At 37.9% G+C, this 23,963-nt stretch overlaps 1 protein-coding gene across 1 annotated transcript in view; it reads left to right on the top strand.

Moving 5' to 3' along the window:
• Positions 1-23,963, top strand: part of LOC104851526 (histone-lysine N-methyltransferase SETMAR) — a 74,085-nt gene that overhangs the window by 20,016 nt on the left and 30,106 nt on the right. The window contains exon 3 of the transcript XR_777235.3: positions 23,511-23,598. The gene's annotated coding sequence lies outside the window, so the exon portion shown is untranslated. The remainder of the gene's footprint in view (positions 1-23,510; positions 23,599-23,963) is intronic.

A 23,963-nucleotide genomic window follows, 5' to 3' on the forward strand; every position in this document is an offset into this window, starting at 1 on the left:
TTTTTTTTTTCTGTACCAGGGATTGAACTGCTTGCAAGGCAGGCCACCAAACCACTGAGCTAAATCCCCAGCCCAACTAGTTTATTCTTAAATAGCACATAACCGTAAACAATAGATTCCAATTTATTAGAATCTATTTTGTTATGGCTTTAGTCTAAATGTCCTCCCATAGCTTCATGTAGTCAGGTGGGGCTTTTCAGAGGTGGCTGGATCTAAAGTGTGTGATGCTGGGATCAAGTATGTGATGTTAGGATTGAGGGTGTTAGTGCTACCCAAGGTGTGTAGCCTGGATAAGGTACAAGGGATAGAAAGAGGGTCATTGCTTGTCACTTGATGCTTGCTGCTTGGATGCTTTTGTTGCCTTCTGCCTGCCATGAACTGTTTCTCCTCTTTGATGCCCTTCTGCTATACCACTTTGCCTTAGAGCCAATTATGGACTGAAACCTCTACAAACTGTGAGCACAAATAAACTTTTCTTCTTTTAATTTTGTGTGCAGCATTTTGTCTTAGCAAGAGAAACAGTAACTAAAACAGAATTTAGTACCAGAAGTGGGGTCATTGCTATGACTGTACCTGACCATGTGGTTTAGGAGCCTTTGGGCCTGGCTTGTGGGAAGAGTATGGAAAAGTTTGGAGATGCTGACTGAAAAAAGAGACATGGAATCCCTTAAGCAGTACTTGATGGGAGATGCTGATGAGAGCTTGGAAGACCAGAATACTGACAGAAATACTGCCAGTAAAGATCAGCCTCAGGAGGTTTCTGCTGAGAAAAGACTGCCTTAGCTGTTGGATTCCAGATGATGTGTGTTATGCACTGACAAAAAGTTTGTCTATATTATGCTCATGTCCAGAGACTGCCTGAGACTTAGATTAAGGGAAGTGGACTAATTAATCTGGCAGAAGAAATTTCAAGGCAGTCTAATGACCTGTGCTTGGTAGCTTTTAACCAGATTTATGTTAAGAATCAAGCAAAGAGCCCAGCAGAATGATTTAAAGTGTTTTGAGTTCAACCAGAAAGGAAACTCCAGGAAAGTTACAACCTTGATTGCTAAAAAGACTAGCAAGAAAATGCCAAGTATTTCAGAAGACAATAGAAAAAATGGCCTGAGATCATCATAAACACTAGCAAGACTTCACCTTTGCAGCCTCAAAATTGCAAAAGTAAAATTTTTCTCTGAAAAGAGTGCCCTAGAGCACCATGTTCCAGAATGGTAGTGGCCTGAGGAAATTATTCCTCAGGATTTGTTTCATTTGGTTCATAGGTGCTCTATCACTATAGCCAAGAGAGAAGGAAGCCTGGCTACTGCTCCAGCTGGTGGAAGTTTTGGGCATCATCCATGTGGTGCTGGTTTTAGAAGCATAGAGAATGCAAGAGTTGTGAGGTCAGGAAGGATTCCACCCAGATTTCAGAAGAAAGTCTAGTAGTCTAGGCAGTGTGCTCCTGAGAGGGTAGTGTGTGAAGCTGTGAGTGTGAAGCTGAAGGTACAGGGGAGAGCTCAGAAGTTTTCAGATGCCAGGAACATGGATCATCTGAAGAAAACTGCAAGGAGGGAGTAGAACTGGCCCAAAAGAGAAGTAGTGGGAGGTACAACCAACTGGCAGTGTCACTGGGGCAGAGCCATCCAAGCCCTTTGGAATTCACATCTTGCGACAGATTGCCTCAGATGCTGGACACAGAACTACAGGTTCAATGTATGCCCTGCTGGATTTTGAATTTGCTTTGTTTCTATTCCTTTCTAACCCCTTCTTTGTACTTGTGCTACTGTATGTTGGAAGCGTTTGACTTTCTTTTCAGGTATACAGGGGCTTGTAGTTAGGAATATTCCTTAAATCTCGGAGAGTTCAGACTTCAACTTTTCAGCAATGCTGAAGCTGTAGGACTTTGACAACTCTTGGAGGTGTCTAAATGCCTTTTACATAAAGATATGTACATGAGTATTTGGGAACAAAGGGCAGAATGTTATGGCTTGTGTCTAGATGTTCTCCCAAAGCCTCACACAGTCATAGATAGAGCTTTTCAGATGTAACTGGATCTAAAGTGTGTGATGCTGGGATCAAGGTGTGAGTGTTACCCACCCTATGGGATATATGGGATAGAAAGAGTGTCATTGTTTATTATGTGCTGCTTGCTGCTTTGACTATTTTGTTGCCCTCTACATGCCATGAACTATTTCCCCTCTGTGATGCCCTTCTGCCGTGCCACCCTGACTGAAACCTCTACAAACTATAAGCCCAAATAAACCTTTTCTCCTTTAACTTTGGGTGTCAAGTATTTTGTCTCAGCAACAAGAAAAGTAAGACAGCATCCAAAAAAAATATGTTTACCATTACTTCAAAACTGCCAAGGTCATCAAAACTAGGGAATGTTTGAGAGACAACCATAGCCAAAAAGAGTCAAAGAAAAATGACAACTAGATAAAATGTGACCTCTTGGGTGAAATTGTGAATGAGGAAAAAAAAAGTGAAACTAAGAAGTCAACTCTGGACTTCAGTTAATGATGTAGCAATATTGGTTCACTTATTGTAATATACCATACCAAGATGAAATGCAATGTAAATGCACTATAATTAATGTTAATAATAGGGGGAAGTGGTGTGGTTAAATAGGAATTCTGTATTCTCAGCTTTTCTGGAATTTTTTGGTTGTTTTGTTTTATTTGTGTTTTGTTTGAGGTTTGTTCTGGGCAAGGGCTTTACCACTGAGCTATATTCCCTGCCCTCCAATTTTTCTATCAATCTAAACCTTCCATAAAAGTCAAAAAATGGGGCTGCAGCATTCCCCAGTGTTTGGGGGTATGATGGGGAGAAGGGACCAGTACATACAGAGTCTGTCCCAGGAGCCTAGCCCCTGCAATGTTCACTCATTCCCTCAGGCTGTTGGGAATGCTGTCAGAATGGCTGCTTCCCAGAGGAGTGGGGATGAGGGCAGTGTAGACTAACTGTGGCAATGCCACTTCCTCTTGAACTATCCAGACATTTGACTGGATTATGTGTATTGTCTTTCTGATTAATTTCTGTTTTAGAGTGTAAGTCTATCCCCTGCTTCGGAGAACCTCTATTTTTAGTAAATCTTCTCTGCTGACAAAACATAATGAAAACATTCCTAAGAGGGGAGTTTATTGCAATCAGTGCTCACTTAGCCTAATGATGAAATCAGAATACTCAAAAAGCAGCAACAAACTGAATTTAAGGTGGGAAATCATAAAAATGACAGTGGAAATTAATGAAATTGAGAATAAAACACAAAGAATGAATCAGTGTTGGTTCTTTGAAAAAATAAAGAAAATAGATACCATTAGCCAGATTTACCAAAAGAAGGAGAGAAAAGATTCACAGCATTGCAATTAGAAATGAAAAAGGTAAATTACAACAGACACCACTGAAATTCAAAAGATAGTAACTACTATGAAAAAACTGTATTCCAACAAATTGGATAATCTTGAAGACATTCCTAGACTCGTGGGAATTATCAAAACTAAACCAAAAAAATAAAAATTTTGTGCAATACAATAAAAAGCAATGAAATTCAGGCAGTAATAAACCTATCAACTAAGGAAAGCCCAGGAACCAAAGAATTCACTGCTGAATTCCACAAGCCCTTTAAGGACATTATACTCCTAAAAATCTTCCTTGAAATTAAAAGGGAAGCAGACCTTCCACACTCATTTCTGGAAAGCAGTATCACTCTCATCCCAAAACGAGATAAAGGCACAACTTACAAACAAACAAACAAAAAACCCTACAGGTTAATTTCCTTAATGGACATGGATGCAAAATCCTTAATAAGATATTGCCAAGCGGCAAGGGATTTAGCTCAGTGGTGCCACTGTCTGCCTCACAAGTGTAAGGTCCCAAGTTGGATCCTGGTACCAAAAAAAAAAAAAGATATTGTCTAATAAAATGCAACAAATTATCTGATGAGATAAGGCTCGCCTGTGGTATGGGCACAGACAAACTGCAACAAATTATCAAAAGTGTCATATACAGTAATACCTTGGTTCACAAACACTTTAGTTTGAAAACAGTTCCTTTATCAAAGCATTTGACAAAATTTTGCTTCCACTCACAAACTCCACATTGGGTGACAAATACTGCCACCTTCCACACAGAAACACAAATGTGGCCTTTCCCAAAATCATAAAAGAAATTAAGTTCATGAACTGAGGTACCACTGTATCAGGACTAAGTAGGTTTCATCCCAAGGTTGCAAGATGGTTCAGCACATTCAAACCAATAAATGTCATATACAGGGGGTGAAGGGAGGGCAGGGACAAGGGGAAAAAATGAGAACCAAGACCTGTTCATGTAAAGGTACAAGATCCCAATAATGAATGTAACTGTACTATATATCTAAAATGTACCAATAAACTCAATGAAATTAAATAAATAAATAAATAGTCATATACCACATAAAAACAAGGACAAAAACCACATGATCATATCAATAAATGCAGAAAAATGTTTTTGGCAAGATCCAGCACCTATTCATGAATTTTTTTTAAATCCTGAAGCAAATAGGTGTAGAAGGACCTTACCTAAATCTGATAAAAACCGTTTATGTCAAATCAATGGGCAACATCATATTAAATGAGGAAAAGGTAAAAGCTTTCCCTCTAAAATCAAGAACAAGATAAGAATGCCCACTGTCACCACTTCTGTTCAACATAATACTCAAAATATTAGCCAAAGCAATCAGGTAAAAGAAATAAAAAAGATACACATAGGGAAGGAAGAAGTCATAGTGTCATTATCTATAGAAGACATGATCCTTTATATAGAAGACCCAAAATATTCCACCAAAAGACTCCTACAATTAATAACCAAATTTAGCAATGTAGCCAGATACAAAGTGAACACACAAAAATCAATAGCATTTGTGTGCACCAATAATGAACTCACTATGAAATAAATTAGGAAAAAATATCTTTCATAATAGCATCAAGAAAAATGAAATATCTAGGAATTAGCCTAAACAAGGAAGTGAAAGACCTCTATAATGAAAACTACAGAGGGAGAGAGAGAGATTGAAGAGGACATCAAATAATGGAAAGATGTTCCCTGTTCCTGGACAGGAGAAAAAATATAGTCAAGGTGGCCATACTTCCAAAACTATTATATAGATTTAACAAAATACCAATCAAAATACCTATAGCATTTCTTACAGAACTAGAGAAAACAATCCTAAAATTCATATGAAACAAGAGACCTAGAGTAGCAAAAGAAATCCTGGGCAACAAGAGCATACCAGGAGACATCACAATACCCAATTTCAAATTATATTACAAAGCTACAATGATAAAAATGGTGTGGTATTGGCACAAAAACAGGCATGTGAATCATTCAAACAGAATAGAGGATGCAGAAAAACCCCACACACATTCAGCTGCTTGGTCTTTGACATAGGGGCCAAACATGAGTTGAAGGAAAGATAGCCTCCTTAGCAAATAGTGCAGGGAAAACAGGCTATCCATATGCAGAAAATTCATCACCTTATACTAAACTAAAAGTGAAGTGGACTAAATATCTAAACATTAAAACAGAAACTATCTAGTGGAAGATATAATGGCCCTTGAAGTCAAATACATAGGCAAAGACTTTCTTAACACAACTCCATCTGCACAAAAAAACAACAGCAAGAATCAACAAATGGGGATATATCAAACTTAAAAGCTCTCACATATTAAGGGAAATAATCACCAGAGTTAACAGAAAACCTGAAGAATGGGAAAATATTTTTGCCAGCTATTCCTCAAGCAGAGGACTTATATCTACAATGTATAAAGGACTCAAAAAAAAAAATAGCAGCCCCAAAATAAAAGACCCAATAGAAAATAGGCAATGAAATGAACAGGTATTTTTCAGAAGTAGAATTTGCCCAAAAAAAATGCATGAAAGAATGCTTAATGCCTCTGGCCATTAAAGAAAGGCAAATTAAACAACACTAAGATTTTATCTTTTTTTATTCATTAAGTTTATTGGTACATTTTAGGTTTACAATATGATCACATTCATCATTGGGAATTTGTACCTTTACATGATATATTTTGGTTCTTACTTGTTTTCCCCATTCCCCTGCCCTCCCATCAACCTCTCCACCCCTCCCTATTTATAATAACTTTGTTTCTATTTTTCCCTTTTCTTATATTTATTCCTTTCCCTTCTTTCCTTTCCCCTTAAGAATTCATCTTATGCCAAAAAGAATGGCCATCATCAAGAAATCAAATAATAACAAATTCTGGAGTGGCTGTGCAGAAAAGGAACTCTCTACATTGTTGCTAGGAATGCAAATTAGAAAAAACATTATGGAAATCAATCTGGCGATTTCTCAAAAAACTAACAATAAAAATTCCATTTGTCCCAGATATTCCCCTTCTAGGTAACTTTCCAAAAGAACTAGAGACATCATAAAACAGAGATATATGCATACCAATGATTATAGTAGTACAATTCATAATAGTAAAATGTTGGACACTGCCTATATGTCCATCCATAGACAAATGGCTAAACAAAATGTTGTATCTATACATAATGGAATACTCAGCTGTAAAGGATAAATTCAAGACCTTAGTAGGGAGATGGATACACCTTAAAAACAGAAATGTTCAGTAAAACAAATCAGACACACAAGCTTAAATAGTACATGGTTTTTCTCATTTGAGTAATCCAAAGAACAAATAAAGAGCAAAATTAAAGGTTGATAAAAGGAAGCAGAGAAACAGATCTTATGCAAATGGGAAATGGATACTCTCAAAGCAGTGAGACCTTCTCAAAACAAAAACTAAAAAGCCCTGTGCAAAGGAGAAAGAAAGTGAGAGACAGAGACAAATGCCCAGAGGGAAAGACAGAAACCAGGAGACAGAAAATTCCATTAACTTTCCAGTTCCTTCCTCTCCACCTGACTACAACCAATTCTTGAGTGTGTATTATCCTTATAGTGAAGGATGTCAATTTTCTTGCTTTTCTTCCTGTTCCAGTTTCTGATTCTAAAGCTATTCACAAATTAGCACAATATTCAGTACAGCAGTTTTATGTGCAGACTGAGAACTCTTTTGCAATATTAAACAATTTGTGTGGCTCTAGAAAGTTTTTTTTTTGTTTGTTTAGGCTTTGTTTTTCTGTGTTTGGGGGGGGGTTTGGTTGTTTAGGGGTTTTTTTGTTGCCATACTGGAGACCAGACCTAGGGCTTTTGAACTGGGCTATATCCTTAGCACCACTGCTCCTTTTCAATTCATTTTAAGATAGAGTCTAAGTTGCTAAATTGCCCAGACTGGGGTCAAACTTCTGATGATCCTGCCTCAGCCATGAATTCAAGGTCATTCTGGGCTACATAGTGAGTTCAAGGATAGCCTGAACTACACTTATTTTCACCAAAGAAAAGAAAAGAAAAAACTGCCAATAAGCTAAACTTAATGTTAAAAAAATTGGTCTCAAGTGGTATGAGTGCTAACAGAACTATGTGAAAATCTTATTTATAACAATGCAATTTTTTACTTTATTTAAAGACAAGAAAAACAAATTTTATGGGAAAGGTACATAATAATTTATGAATCAAATAGTTCATTATTTTATTACTCATCCAAACATCACCAGCTCAAATGGATGCCCAGGCAATGAGTAAAGACAATTAAATTTGGGAATATCAGTATTTTTTTGCCATCTTTCAGTCACACAAAAATCACAGCTTTATACATGGTTTCCATTCTTGTAGTTATGAAGACACTTTCATCAAAGTAGGAAAATAACTTGATTTATAAATTTTAAATGTTTCCCTATATCGCCTGTAGTTCTCCCACAAGCTATCTTTGCCTTGATAGTTATAAGGAAAGAAGGAATTAAGTTCCCTGGCAAGCCTTTTATCACACTCAGATAAATTAATGCGGGTAAAATTAATTTATGGAGATTACTTTATACCCCATTGTAGGGAACAGGGGAGAGGGGACATTACTAGAACCCCTGTGGTGAGTGCTGGTCTCCTTTGAGACAACAGCACAAGATGAATTAATTTATTAGATAGAAAAGATAGAAAAATGAGACTTAGAGAAGAAGCTGAGCTTTGGGCTACAGCTGACGTACCTTTATTCAGTACATCAGGAGTAACAAATGTAGCAAATGACTCAGGGCAGGGGGTTAGGTCACTAGGAATACAAATGTAAGAAATAGCTCAGTGGGCAGTGGAACGTTCTAGTGGGCATTCTAGAACAATGAGGAACCATGCAGATGAAGATTTTGCTCCTCCCAGGTGTCTTCAGCTGGTGTAACCTTGCCCTGGAGCATCACAGCCATTACTGAACCACTAAGGTTTTAGCTGGGACTGGAGGCAAAAATGGAGTTATGTCTCAACATGCCAGAGCTGGCCTGTAGGCAGGAGAACAAGGCATCATCATAATTTTAATTGTGAAATTGTCCCCCCCCAAATTATGTAGAATTGGTCCCAACACCCCATTTATTATTTTATTCTGTCCTTCCATTTTTTTGTTTTCCTTGCCACAGCTTCTCAGCCTCCAGTTTTGCCACCTTCCTATCCCTTCCCTAAAATGTTGTCTTCATCTATAATGACTTCACTCTTTCAGGATGATACCTAAACTTAACACGACCAGACGTTACTTGCCTATCTCTCTAACTCATCTCCCACTCTTTTCCTTCATTTCTCTAACCCATTGATGTTGAACATTTTATAGATGAGTACCCAAACTGCTATGCAAAATCCACTTATTTATCACAAAGTGCCAACACAGCAATTAAACCTGAATATTGAGGTTTTGGATTACAAAAAATAACTCACACCTCAACATCTTTTGTCTTAAAAGAAAAACAGCATGCATGCCTTAGATTTGCCACCGCTATTCTAAACTACCTCTCATCCTTAGCCTCAGTGCTGGTAATGGTATTCCATTCTAGAAGAATCTTAAAGGAGCACAATGTTGAGCTATGCCTTCAGAGAGCATTACTCCATGGTGTGTGTGTGTGTGTGTGTGTGTGTGTGTGTGTGTGTGTGTGTGTGGAGAGAGAGAGAGAGAGAGAGAGAGAGAGAGAGTGTTTTACTTACATTTTACTTACCTTTACATTCTTTCAGAATACTGTGCATATTCTTTATCCTGGTATCTTTTCAGGATATTGCTACAGTTTCTTACCCCCCTCTTTTCTACTTAACAGCTACACTTCAGGGTTTCTGGTGTCACTCTACCACAGTGACTGGGTAGAAGACAGCCACAAGACAGTCATGGAGAGAACACAGGCTAGAAATTTCAGTTTGGGATGGGAAGGACTTGGGGACCCCAAACTCCGTGATGAAAATTTAGGCTGGTCATATGTGACTTTCAGAGGAGGCTGGGACTGAAACTACTGGCATTAAGTCCAGAAGACTGCTTGATTCCCACCTCCTGCCCCACTGTTTACATCTAGCACAAAACTCAGTGTTCTATTTGCTTTCCCCATCTACCAACATGAGCAAGGATACACCATGGCTTGGATGGTTGCCATGCCCTGGGTATATGGACAGAGGGGCCTCTCAAGCATGGTGATGAGGGACCTCATAAACCCAGAGACCATAAAGATAGGTAAAGAAAGAAGTGACCTAGGGTTCAAAGAAGGATAAAGAAAGTGGGAGGGGCCCAAATAAATACAGCCTTAGGATAGACTCTGTTGACCAAATATGCCCAGTGGGAAAGGAATTGCAGGACTCAGCATTTACACATAAATCTTGAGTATGGAAACAAAGTAGTAAGTCTTAGCAGTGACTCACTATCCTCCCACAAAATTTGGTGTGTTTCAATACTGCAGAACCTGGGAAGTTCAGGCTGGCCTTGAAATCACTATGTTAACCATGCTGGCCACAAATTCATGTATGTTGGGTTTCTGAGCTTTTTCTTCATTGGGGAAGGGCCTAGGGGAGGCCTTTTGCTTCTTTTATTTTTTTTTCTTCTTTTTACTTTGCTCTGTTTTCTTCCTTTTTTATTTTTTGCATTTGTTCTGTTATTTTATCTAATTCTATTAATTTTCCTTTACTCCTTATTAGGATCAAATAATCCTCACTTTTCTCTCCTCTTTCTCATCTTCCCTTTATTTTATAAATTTTCATTTTTTCTCCTATTCCCCACCCGCTCTGTCTTTACTAGTATGACTCTTAAGCTTTATTAATCTTTAGATATTTAGTTAACTCTGTGTCATTATTGTTGAATTCTTTTCTTTTGTTAATGGTTTCATAGTTGTTCATTTAGTAGGTATTTACTGTTTGTCAGTATTTGTTGCTGTACCTATATTATAATTATAAATCTCTTTGCTATAAATTAAAGGTGAAAGAGGTAGCTTTTATCGATTCTTATAGTATGTCAATATCTGTTTGTCTTTGATTCTGTTATTATTGCAGATTGTGTTGCTATTACCGCATAGCAATCATTGATTTTAATTTGTTTTTACTCTGTGTCAATATCTGGTTTGTCTTTGTGTCATCAGCAATTCTGTGGTTCATTTCCAGAGTACTGAGTGCTAGCCAGTTATATGGCACCCTCCTCTCCCAAACTAACAGAGGTGATAACCTCTTGCAATAGGCCAAAGCCTACAGTGAGCCACACCAAAGCCAGAGTTCATCACTGAGAAGCAGACACTAACTACAGAGACCTCCATAACAGTAACAAAGTCTTTCCACTACAATCAGCCCACAAACCTCAGTAAAGAAAGGAAAAGAGAGAGAAAGAAAGAAGTGAAGAGGCAATAAAATGTTTTCCCAAAGCTGATCCATGGAACATCAATGGGGAGGAAATCAAAAGCCAAAGATTAATTATACAAAATGATTTTTTTAAAGGAGACAAAAAAAAACAGATCAATAAGATGCTCAAAGAAGACATAACTAAAGATAATGAAATTAATACACAAAATGATCAGTGAACTTATAGAAGGCACTAATAAAAATCTGGCTGAGCTAAGCAGAGTGCTGCAAAGTGTGATTACCAGGTCAACAATAGGTTAGAATCCATGAAAAGATACCAAACGGGAAAATCCAGGAGACTAAAAACTATATTGAAAATAAGGGTAGTATAAGTTACCAGTATGAGGACAGAGTGTTGGGACAGATATGGCCGTTACAGGTAAAATATAGTCAGAGATACCTTAAAAACAAGAAAACATAGGGCTGGGGATTTAGGTTCCAGGAACCTGCCTTGCAAGCCCAAGAGCCCGAGTTCAATCCCCGGTACCAAAAAAAAAAGGAAAGAGAGAGAACATAAAAAAATGGATCCAACAGCTGCTGGGTGACATAAAGAATTAAAGGGAATCATTGAAAAATCAGAATACAAGTGCATGAATGGAACAGAGTAGATAATGCAGAACAACTACAAGCACATTCAGCTATCTGATTTTTGACGAAGGGACCAAAAACACACTGGAAGAAAGACAGCCTCTTTAGCAAATGGTACTGAGGAAACTGGCTATCCACATGCATAAGATTGAATCTAGACCCATACATCTTACCATGTACTAAACTAAAATCAAAATGGATTAAAGATTTAAATATTAAAACAAAAATTTAATCTTCTGGAAAATAATTCTTGAAGACATAGGCATAGGCAAAGACTTTCTGAACAACACCCCAAAGGCACAAGAAATAACACAAAGAATCAATAAATGGGACCATATCAAATTAAAAACTTTCCGCACATCAAAGGAGACAACCAACAGAATTAAGAGACAGCTTACATAATGGGAAAAATTTTACCAGCTATTCCTCAGATAGAGGACTTATTTCTACAGTAGATAAAGAACAGGGCCGGGGATGTAGCTCAGCGGTTCGGTGGCCTGCCTCACAAGCGCAAGGACCCAAGTTCGATCCCCGGTACCAAAAAAAATAAAACAAAAACAAAACAAAACAAAACAAAAAAAGAACAAAACTTAGATATCGTCCCTACACCCCCCACCCCAAAGTAAAAGACTAAATAAAAAATTGGGCAAGTAGGGCCAGGGATTTAGCTCAGTGGTGCCACCGCCTGCCTCTCAAGCGCTAGGTCCCAAATTCAATCCCTGGTACCAAAAAAAAAAAAAAAAAAAAAAAAAGAAAAAAAAAAAAAAAAAAAAAAATGGACAAGTAAAAATAAATAGATACTTCTCAGAAGAGGTACAAATGGCCAATAAGTAAATGAAAAACTGATCAACATCTCTAGCCATTAGATAAATACACATTAAAATTACACTGAGCAGGGAGTGATGGTACACACCTGTAATCTCAGCACTTTGGAGGCCGAGAGAGGAAGACTGCCAGGAGTTCAAGGCCAGCATAGCTTACATAATGAGTTCAAAGTCAAACTGAACTACATAGTGAGACTCTCAAAAAGCAAACCAAAAAAAAACTATACTGAGATACCTTTTTACTCCAGAAAGAATAGCTAACATCAAGAAATCAAATAACCAATGTTGTTGATACTGCAGGGAGAAAAGAAATGGTTAATAGGAGTGTAAACTAGTACAACCACTATGAAAATCAGTATAGAGATTCCTCAAAAAACCTAAAACTAAAAATTACACTAGACCCAGCTATTTCTCTTCCAGGTATCTTCCTGAAAGAGCTAAATACATCATATTACAGTGCTAAGTGCATACCCATCTTTATAGCAGCACAGTTCACAGTAGCTAAACCTCAAAAGTGCCCTAAAAGTCCATCAGTAGATGAACAGATTGAGAAAATGGGGTACTTGGTCACAATGGAGAACTACTCTGTCATAAAGAAGGATACATTTGAGTTGTTAATAGAAAAAGGTATGCACCCTAAGACCATAATGTTAGGTGAAATAAATCAGACACTCAACCCTAAAGGCACATGATTTCTCTAATATGAGAAGTCCAGAATGCAAATAAAGTAAACAGTAAAATAAAAGATCATATAAAACAGGGAGATAGATCTTTTGCAAATTAGGAGGGGATCAAGAGATGGAGGAAAGAGAGGAAGGGGAAGGAAAGGGAATTAAGAATTAAAGTGTTCTAGGTACATTATGCCAACTCCCCATGATGAATGTAATCATTACGTACTGCAAACATGTACTAAGAAAAATGAAAACTAAGAACAAAACTGCCTGGCCAAACTGCCAGAAGTTTTTATTTAGTACATATGGAGTATGGCCTGAAAATTTGCCATGCATGTGTACGTGTGCGTGTGCATGTGTGTGTGTGATTTGAGATAGGGCCTCACTATGTAATTCAGACTAATCTTGAACTCACGATGCTCCTGCCTCAGATCCCAAGTGCTGAGATTACAGGTGTGTGCTCTCTCGCCCCAGCTTTTTGAGAGTTTTCATTTCTAGCAAATTTCCACGTGAGGCTGATATTGCCGAGCTGAATAACACGCTTGGAGAACTACTGCTCTACACATTAACCACATAAAGCCTCAAACCATGTAATTTCTGACCATTCACACTGCACTTATCTCTTGCTGCTTTATGCTGTTTTTCATATGCAGTCTTTTTCTGAACTGCATCATTTTAGGAACATGGAGTTCTCCATCCCATGCTATGGCTTACGTTAATGAAAATTTTTTTGAAAGCCATGGATGTAATCTGAGCAGAATGAGAACATGATCATACCTATACTTCAAAAAGATGATTCTAGATAATTGACTTTCACCAGGGGGTGGCAGGAAGTTGCCAGTGAGCATTCAGGTAGACCAGGTAGGCAATTGTGGAGGATAATGAGGCAGGGGGTTAAGAAATAGCAGTTTGAACTAGTAAAGATGGAGAAAAGTAGAGCAATTCAGTATTTAGGAAGCAATAGTAACAGGACAAAGATATGAGTTAGATGTGAAGGACAAGAAATCAAGGTGAAGCAAGGTAAAGAATGGCTCTGCAGTGTCTGTATATGCAAGTGGATATATTTAGCTTCTAATTCCCAAACACTGGAAGAGAAACCATTGGAAGGACATGGCACTCTCATATACAAAGATTTTATAATCTTTTTGATTATTGCTTCCTAAAAGTCAATTTGTAAATGCTTTTTTAAAAAACTCCTTGGGCCAGGGGTTTAGGTCAGTGGTGCCGCCATCTGCCTCACAAGCTCAAGGTCCTGAGTTCAAACCCCAGTACCCAAAAACAAAAACAAAAAAAACTCCTTGCTTCATTTTTCATTTTCTTCTTCCACATAACCACTGACTTCTTTACACAATATTTCTAGTGTAAGGAGATGTGCGCACTGTAGCTTTCATCTTCAGGGACAACCACTTTAACTATTTATTTGACCATCAAGGGCCAGGGACTTGGCTCAGTGGTGCTGTGCCTGCCTCACAAGTGGAAGGTCCTGAGTTCCATCCCTGGTACTGGAAAAAAAAAGTGTGAATATTTGACCATCAAATTTTGATTTAAAGTTTCGTAAGAGAATATCTTGTTCAGAACTGGCTGTACCCGGGGAGAGGGGCGAGATGTGACACAGAACATCACATGAAGTGATGTGTATCAACATCTTGACAAATCTTCTCTTCATAGATACACATTCTGGCCACTATGGGAACATTTAAAAAGAGGAGACTATGAGAGATGGCATGAAGGAAAATATCATAGTGTAGACTTGTGGTCTGATTCAAGAATATCTCCCACCAAGAAGTAAGGGTGCTTCGAATAATGAAATCTTTGGGAAGTTAAGAACATTTTGGTGTTTTAAAGGAATTTAGAACCCTTTAAAAGGTTTAGAAATCTTTCTCTAGTTCTGTCGTGAATGTATGTACAAATATATATTTTATGTTTGAAACAGAGTGTCATTATGTTTTAGGATGTCCTCAAACTTGCTGTGTAGCCCAAGTTAGCATCAAATTCATAATCCTTCTACCTCAGCCTCTCCGAACTTATATACCTTTTCTTTACTTCTTTAATCTGCCAAATGGACAGAAACTGTTTTGTTTTTTAGAACACAATGGTATTTTATCAGATAAAAATAGGATTCTAAATTTTCAAGATCTTAGATTTGTAAGATCATAAGACTTTTGGCATCATTTAAAATGGGTCAAGCATCACTTCTTGGCCTTTTGGCGAAGATCAAGTGTAAAATGGATTAAGTTGTGACAAGTTTTCATTAGTCATTTATTACTTGCCAAAGATAAAATGGATTCATGCCCCATTTTTAAATCATTTTATTTCAATTTTAAAAGTTCTATTTCTTTACTAATATATTTATACTTTAGTGGCTGGTTAAATTTCCTCCCTGGACACTGCCATAAAATATATATATATATTAAATTCCACATACTTTTTTTAAAGATATTCATGTGGAATACTCTAATTCCAGTTTCAAAATAGGAAGAAAAGGTGCAAAGGGGAAGGGAAAGTGGGAGGGCAGGGGAAAAGAAAGAAGGGAATGGGATTAATATGAGAAAAAGAAATAATAGAAACAAAGTCTTTGTAGATAGGGAGGGGTAGAGGGGTTGAAGGGAGGGCAGGGGGATGGAGAAAAAAATAAGAGCCAAGATGGATTATGTAAAGATGCAAATTTCCAATGATGAATGACATTATCTTGTATACCTTAAAAAATAAAATTAATAAAAAATAAAATAATGCCACTTTGAGGAATACAAATCAATAAATAATCACTTACCCATTATCACAAAGCCACCTTGATTATGAGAGTCCTGTAGAGATAATAACCTAAACATTCCAAAGTTTCCAGTTCATGTTGCAAAATCTACATGTTCCAACAAAGAAAGCACACGCCGAGCATAACTTAAAGGCCACAGAGCATCAAGAAGCTAGCAGGCATAAAGAATGAGAAACTAGAGTCATTCATAGGAAAATGGATGCACACTGAGGCCTTACTCTTAGGTGAAATAAATGTCACACATGTAAATACCGAATAGGTTCTCTGGTGTGAAAAACTAAAAGTGTGAATAAAATCCAAATTGTATAACTGACAATGTGAAATAGGAAGAAAAGGGATAAAAGTGGAGGGGAAGTGGGAAGGGTAGGGGAAAGGAAATAAGGGAAAAGAAAAAATATGAGAAAATCAAAACATGGAAACAAAGTCTTTGTAAATAGGGGAGGGAGGGGGTAAAGGGAGGGCAGGGGTAAACGGAAAAATGAGAACCAAGACCTGTCATGTAAAGGTACAAGATCCCAATGATGAATTAACTGTACTGTATAGCTAAAATGTACTAATAAACTCAATGAGGAAAAAAGAGGAGGAGGAAGAGGAGGAGGAGGAGGAGGAAGCAGCAGCAGCAGCAGCATCTAGCAGGCAGACTTTAGGCCCTTGGTCCTAACAAATTGCAAAAGCCCAGGCCATTACTGAACATTTTTAAAGAACTTACTATATACCAGATATGTGAGATGCTTCAATACTATGATAAAAGTTTGTCATTGTTTAATAGTAACATGAAATAGAAGCCACTTCTTAATTTTAACGTGGCTGGCATCCCCCTTAGGGATATTTCACCCCTGGACCCCTTCAGACTTCCAGATTGGAGAAATGTGCAATGAGAGGTCTACAACAGGCCTGCACCAAGGGAGATGACATAATTTTTTCTGTCTTGCCTTCTTCCCAACTGGTTTTGTCTTCAGATGGAGTCAAGAAACAGAGCCTAACGCAGTTACTAGTAACAGTGACACCAAGATGGCATAGTATTGACTCCCAAGAGTAACTCTCCTAATCTAATGTTTCTAGGCAGAATTTTCCTAAAAACCCTCCTCTCTTTACTCCTACTGGAGAGCTCAGTATTATTCAAACCTTCATTATACAGATAATGCAACAAAAGTGCCCAATGGCCAAGGAGGTCCCACAGTTCAGGGGGTGAGAATAGGACTTGTATATAACTCCAGGCCTCATGCCAGGCCAATAAACTGTCTGCTGGAGGAACAGCTTAGGAAAGCACATTTTAGACAATCTTCCCCAGTTACTGCTAACACAAGTCATGCCTGGTCCAGGGATCAGGTCTGAGAGCCATGAGAGTATCAGGAGATGGGGTGGGGTGGAGGGGAGACTGATGAGATTAGATGTGAGGTCTCTGACTTTCAGGCTATGATTTTTTTTAACTCTCTGGGACACTTGAAATTAGAAATAGCCCCAACCAAGCCATAGGTAAGAAAGATCAGAATTATTAACTCTGGATGGGGATCAGATTATCAAACCACAGGAAGAGAAATAATGTGGTAACTGCAGGCAGTTAAAAAGTCACTATGGATTGTGGGCAGAGAGGAAAGTGGAAACAATTTATTCCTAAAGACCAATTTTATTAACTGTGATCACTTTTGCAGACTGGTGTCACTGGTGACCAAGAGTGAACTGATTTGCATAGCCTGCAGTTGAATTTCAGCCACATAAAGTAGGGAATGCTCTAATGCACAGCCAAGCAAACTCTGGTTTTATTCTTTTTCCTGGACAACTATTCCTAAAACCTATGAAATAGTTTTGATGAGGTCAAGCTACCTTAGTAGTTCTCAGTTTCATTTAGTATAAAGAACCATTGAAGCTAGGAGTTGTGATGCAACTTTGTAATCCCAGTACTGTGGGAGGCTGAAACAGAAGGATGGAAGTTCAAATCTAAGCCTAGCCAGGGCAGTTCAGCAACTTAGCGAGGCCTGTCAAAAAAAAATCAAGAAAAGGGTTGGTCCTGGGTTCAAGGCTCAGCACCTTAAAACAAAACAAAAAAACACACCGAAATGCTGCAGATGGCCTGTGCATGGGAATGAAACTGGTATTGTACTGTCTTTTCAGAGGGCTGTCAATATCCACAGAGGACAAGGGTATAGCTCAATGGTAAAGTGCTGGTCTACAGAATGTTTGAGGCTCTGGATTTGATGCTTATTATCATAAAAATAAAACAACCATGTGATTTGATATGGCAGACTACCAGGAATTTATCCGGCAGCAACAAATACATAAATTGGCACATTTATAAATAGGTACAAACAGGTTTATTGAAAAATTTTTAAATAATGAAAACTGAAAGTAACTCAAATATTCATCAGTTGACAATGCCTAAATAAATTCAGCATTTTTTGCTTTTGCTTTGTTTCACAGGTGCTGTGAATGAAACCCATGACTGCACATTCTAGGCAAGCACTCTACCACTGAGCTACAACCTCAGCCAGAGCTATTTTAATCTACTACATTTTCATGAGGGTTACAAAATATACTAAATGAATAAATAGCATTTAAAATATAACTCCCATTCTTTTTTGCTGTGAGATTGAACCCATGGTGTTATACATTCTAAGCAGGTGCTGTACCAATGAGCTATAATTCCCCAGCCCAACTTGTTATAAAAACTACATATAAATTGTATATTTTAAGTGTGACTTCTATGTGCGTGAATATATGTATATGTTTAAAAATCATGGGGGATTTAGCTCAGTGGTTTTGGTGCCTTCCTTACAAGCACAAGGACTTGATTTTGATCCCTGGTACCAAAAAGTAATAAAAATAAATAAATAAATATCATGTGCACTCACCATATCAATACATACATGTATTTAGATATTTGTAAATGTATTAAAAAGCTTCAAAAGATGAACTAGCCATTAATAATAATTACCTACTTGCATGGACTTGAGAGAAGACCAGAACTCACAGAATGAGAGGTTTCAAATTATATTTTGCTCTTCATTTTTTTAGTTTCTAGTTTTACCTTATGCATTTTATTGCTTTGAAAATTTAAAAATAATAATATAGATTTTTAAAAAGAAATTTAGTAGATAGAAAAAAAATTTTTTTACCAGGAATTGAACTTAGGACCTTGCACTTGCCAGGCAGCCATGCCACCATTGAGCTAAATCCCCAGGCCAGAAAGGATATAATTCTTAAACTAAGAAAATTCATGAAGCAAAAAGATGAGAAATTATTGCAGAACTCTCTTCCCCTCTACAGATGATACTGTCTCCTCTTTTTTTCCTCTTCTTTTTCTTTTACTTTCAGAAAAGGGTCCTGCTGTATCATTCAGTCTAGCCTTGAATTCACTATGTAGCCCAGGTTGGCACTGAACTCACAGCGATGCTCCTACCTCAGTGTCCAGAGTGCTGGAATTACACTGTGCCATTATGCCCAGCTTCTCTTCCTCATAAGAGCTAGCAACTGCAACAGTTAGAATATTGTTTGACCTATGGAATAAAGGCTTGCATCCTCTCCTTTTTTTTTCCTCTTCCTCACCCTCACAACACCCTAAATAAAAAATGTTCTTCATCTTGAGAGATTATTGGTAAAAAATCAGAACAAAAATAAAAACAAAAACTGTAGAAATGAACAATTTAAAAAAAAAACTAATCTAGCCACTAGAGGGAGAACACTGCACATAAAACCATTTTAATTTTTTTTAACATAAAAATAAACATTTTATTTGGAAATCAATATTAAATTCAAAATTAGGAAATATTAATGTTAATTAGATTTAAATGTTTCTTAGCCATAAAAAGATTATTCAAACTGAATGAGAGTATTTTCTTTTTTTTTTCCTCATTGAGTTTATTGGTACATTTTAGGTATACAGTACAGTTACATTGGGATCTTGTACAGGTCTTGGTTCTCATTTTTCCACCTGTCCCTGCCCTCCCCTCACCCCCTCCTCCCCTCTGCATTTACAAACACTTTTATTTCCATTTTTTCATTTTCTCCTATTTTTTTTCTTTTCCCTTATTATCTTTCCCCTACCCTTGCCACTTTCCCTAAACTTTTAGCCCTTTTCTTCCTATTTCATGTTGTCAATTATCTCATTAGGATCTTATGTACTATTACAGTTTATTCACACCAGAGAAACTATTCAGTTTACACATGTGTGTCCTATTAATTTCACTTAAGAGTTTGGTCTCAGTTTGCACTCACTCGGCTATAAATGTCTCCAGTTTTTTGTTCTTTATGGTGAGTAGTATTCCATTTTATAGGAAAGCCACATCTTCTTTATCCAGTTTCCAACTAATGGGCAAATGGACTGTTTCCAAGTTTTAGCTATTACAAATTGTGCCGCTATAAACATGGGTGCACATATATCTCTGTGCTATGATTCTTTTAATTCTTTTGGAAAGATACCCAGCAGAGGGATGTCTGGGTCAAATGTAATCTCTATGCCCAGCTCTTTGAGGTATCTCCATATTGATTTCCATAGTGCTTCTGCACTGCAAAAGAAACCATCAACAGAACTAAGAGACAACCTACAATGTGGGAAAAAAATTTTAGCATCTGCTCCTCAGACAAAGGACTATTATCTAGAATATATAAAGAACTCAAAACAATCAGACCCCCCCAAATATAAAGACCCGATTCAAAAGTGGGCATCTGAAAAGAACAGACATTTCTCAGACAAAGAAGTAAAAGCAGCAAGTAAATATATGAAAAAATGTTCCACATCACTGGTCATTGGAGAGATGCAGATGAAAACAACACTGAGTTTCCACCTCACCCCACAAAGAATGGCTGCTATCAAGAAATCAAACAATAACAAATGTTGGCGGGGTTGTGGGGGAAAAGGAACCCTTCTCCATTGTTGGTGGCAGTACAGACTGGTGCATAAAACCATTTTAAACTGCTACTTCATGGTAGAACATTTCTACACAAGAAGATAGAAGATCTGGCCTTCCAAGGGATTGTTCAAAGCTAAAAATGCTTTGTGATTCAGCCTTAGGCTTGCTAAATGTAACCTGAAGCAAAGTTGTAAATAAGTATAAAATAACAAATATGAAGGTGCTTCTCATATTGGTGAGGTTTTTTTCCCTTTACAGAATTTAATATTTACAAATGTTCTAGAACAGAAGCAAATACTGAGTTGGAAACTACCCTGAAATTGTGTTGTAAGAAAGAATGCCCAGTTCCTCACCTAGCACCAGAGTTAGGAGTAATAAGAAACAGTGTCCTTGTTTCACAAACACCAGGGGATTTAATCTTATCAAGAATGTTGCCCCATACATTTTTCCAGACTGCTTTAGAACAGGCATGCTGCAGCACACTCCTCCTTTCATTCTTACACACTGATCTCGGCCCTCTTTATCAACTGTATTCTTTTCATGTATTTGAGCCTGGTACAAATAAGCTGATAATGCACCATTTGATCTTCATTATTTCCAGCAGATGAGTGTTTTCCATACACTCAACCTCCTCCCATTCCAACTCTAAAACAGTTGACTTCTTTCTTGTCACCTAATCATTTTGTAAAAGGAGGTGGTACATTCAGGATGAAACATAAAGAAAACATGTCTTTCCAGAATGGGTTGTCTTAACTTGGATATCTCATTACCATATTGTTTTATTCACTGAGATGTAAGCATTAACCTTCAAAGTTTGGAATGGTTTCACACACAGGATCAAAGGTTTACACACAGATCACCTTATAATAACTATTTTAACTCTCTTGCCTCAACTCTACCTTTTCTAAAAGTACTTCCACTTGATTTTCAAAAATCTAAAGAACAAATAGGTTTGTAGGTTACCCAAGGTCACGACTCTATTAAGTGGCAGGACAAAAATTTAAACCTAGACAGTCTGGCTCCAGAGCCCATGTTTTTAACCACTAATGCATTCCACCTCCTCGTTCTTTGCCCTTTCTCTTTTTGAGTCTATCTCTTCCCCCAGTAATCTACTCTATTCAATCCACCTCTCCCTCTCTAAACTCACAATGCAACCCAAACTGCAGATTGATACAACAATGAGAACAAAAGTCACAAGACTGCTGAGTCCTAGTTCAGCCTCATTTGTCTGTGTTACCCAGGGCACTTTGTAAATGCTTGGAGTCCTACTTTCCTGTGTGCACAATGGGAATAGTAACAACAACAGCAACAAAAACCCACTTCCCACTGCTGTGTTTCACATTAAATTAGACCATGAAAATAGTATCCAGCACAGCACCTGGCACCTAAGTGGAGCCTACAATTGCTGGCTGGAAAGCAAACCAGAGAAGAGGTCCAGCAATCACAATTACAGCACGGTAAGGACAGACTCCACCAGGGAGAGTAAGCTGCTTCAGAAAGGAACACTGTGGTCCTCTCTCCCCCTCCCTCCCTTCTTTTTTGTGGCCTGAAGGGGAGACAGTTGATGACTTCCAGGGTCCCAGCAAGACACTACATTGAGTGAAGGCTACAATAAGGAGTCTTGCACAAGATGTACCTACTACTTGTGAAGTTTTGGGGGGCAGTCCTTCCATACCAAAGTGATTCTAGCTATGTGACTAGTTAGATGAACCTACAAGGATCTGGATCCATTATGATTGTCTCTGAAAAATACAATGACCCTCAGTAGCTACCCCCACCCTCACTCCTGTACTAGGGACTGAACTCAGGACCTTGCATTTTTAAAGCAGGCGTAGTGCCACCAAGCTAAATCCCCAGCACTGGTGGTAGCTTCTTAACAATTCATTTAACTCAGTCTTTGTAATCAATTATTGACTGTCCTCAGAAGAGATGGAGAAGGGTTCCTTATTTTCTACCAAGACAGACTCAGTCACTCTCTGACCTTGTCTCCTAGATCACCATCTTTCACATTTTTGGATCACAAGATGCCTTCACACTCCTAGATATTTCTGAGGAGTCCAAAGAACTTTTATAATGTGGGTATATTTAGAGATATTTAACATAGTAACAAGGCTGGAGTTTTTCAACATAAAAATATCAGCTTATAGTCATAACCTTATAATCTATAAGCTGTCACATTATATACCATGAAGCCTCTGGAAAATTCCACTGTACACTCATACTACTAGTGAAAAAGGCAAATAACATCTTTATGTACAAAAGTAATGCTGACTCACAGATCTCCTGAAAGGGGGTTAGAGATCCCCAGCGTTCTTAAACCACACTTAGAGAACTGTTCAGCTAGAAAAAACCTACTACACCAATCCCTGTGAGTTCTGCCAAACCCTAAACTATTCTTTGGACACCATTCTGAGTTTTCAATCTGGTTTTAAATCATTAATTTATGAAGAATCTAGACCCTGGACCAACAGTCTCAGAGAATTAAATGAGAAGGGAGATTTTAAATGATGAGGCCAAACTACCTCAACAACTATTCCCGAGAGCTGAAATGCTTAAGCTCGGAAAACATTCCACAGGCTGACCAACACACCTCATGGGCCAACACACTGCCCTCCCTTTTCTGTTTTCCTTCCTCTTTAATTATTGTTATGCCCACAAATGACATTTTCAATGGATTCGAGAGAACAAGCTTCAGAACTACACACGACAGCAATGACCAGATCCAAGTCTTTGTGTGACAAATGAACCATGTTGTATATGGTTATTTCCAAAATCAGAGATCTGAAATGCCAGCTTTTTTAAAAAATGGCAGTTGAGGTCATGCTTTCATATGCAGCCTTTTTTTTTTTTTTTTGGTACCAGGGATGGAACTCAGGTCTTTGTGCTTGCGAGGCAGACGCAGTACCATGAGCTAAATGCCCTCGTGGTTCTTTCTTGCTCTTGGCCCATATTGTTCTCTGTATACAGCTATAACTCTATTGCTGACCATGCCCATCTGGGTAGTACGTCCCTCTTCTGCTTTTAATTATCATATTCCTAATAGGAACAAATACCTAGGAAGCACTTATCCAAGTACATTGTGGTAAATGCTTTCTTTTTCTGCAGTGTTTCAGGTCTCTCTATATATGCCAAACTGCCTGGAAAGACAGTGATTGAAGACATTAAAGGAGCATCCTTCCCATGTCATTTAAAGGTAAATAAAAATCTTATTTTCCAAGTGTCTGGAATACAACTGTAAACTATGAAAAAGCAACAAACAAGAGCCCTCCCCCACGGGCACAAAGGAAATGTAGGTGAACCTTTTACCGGTGCCACCCGATAAGCAAAGACTTATCTCTTTTCAGCTGGCAGCCTGTTGACTGGTTTCACTTTTCCACTAAGCCCTAATCAGCACTTCTAACATTACTCTGTTGAGGTGCCAAGCTGACATGTTGGGAGAGTTGCTCTGATCAGACTTCAGTTTTCTTCAGCAAAGCAAACAAGGAAGTTTGTCAAACTACTCAGACCCAGGAACAGGAGAGCAATCCTTCAATTACTCTGAAATGGAATCACCTTGTT

This window comes from Fukomys damarensis, unplaced genomic scaffold (assembly GCF_012274545.1).
Source record: "Fukomys damarensis isolate Sample0158 unplaced genomic scaffold, DMR_v1.0_HiC HiC_scaffold_28, whole genome shotgun sequence".
NCBI lineage: Eukaryota > Metazoa > Chordata > Mammalia > Rodentia > Bathyergidae > Fukomys > Fukomys damarensis.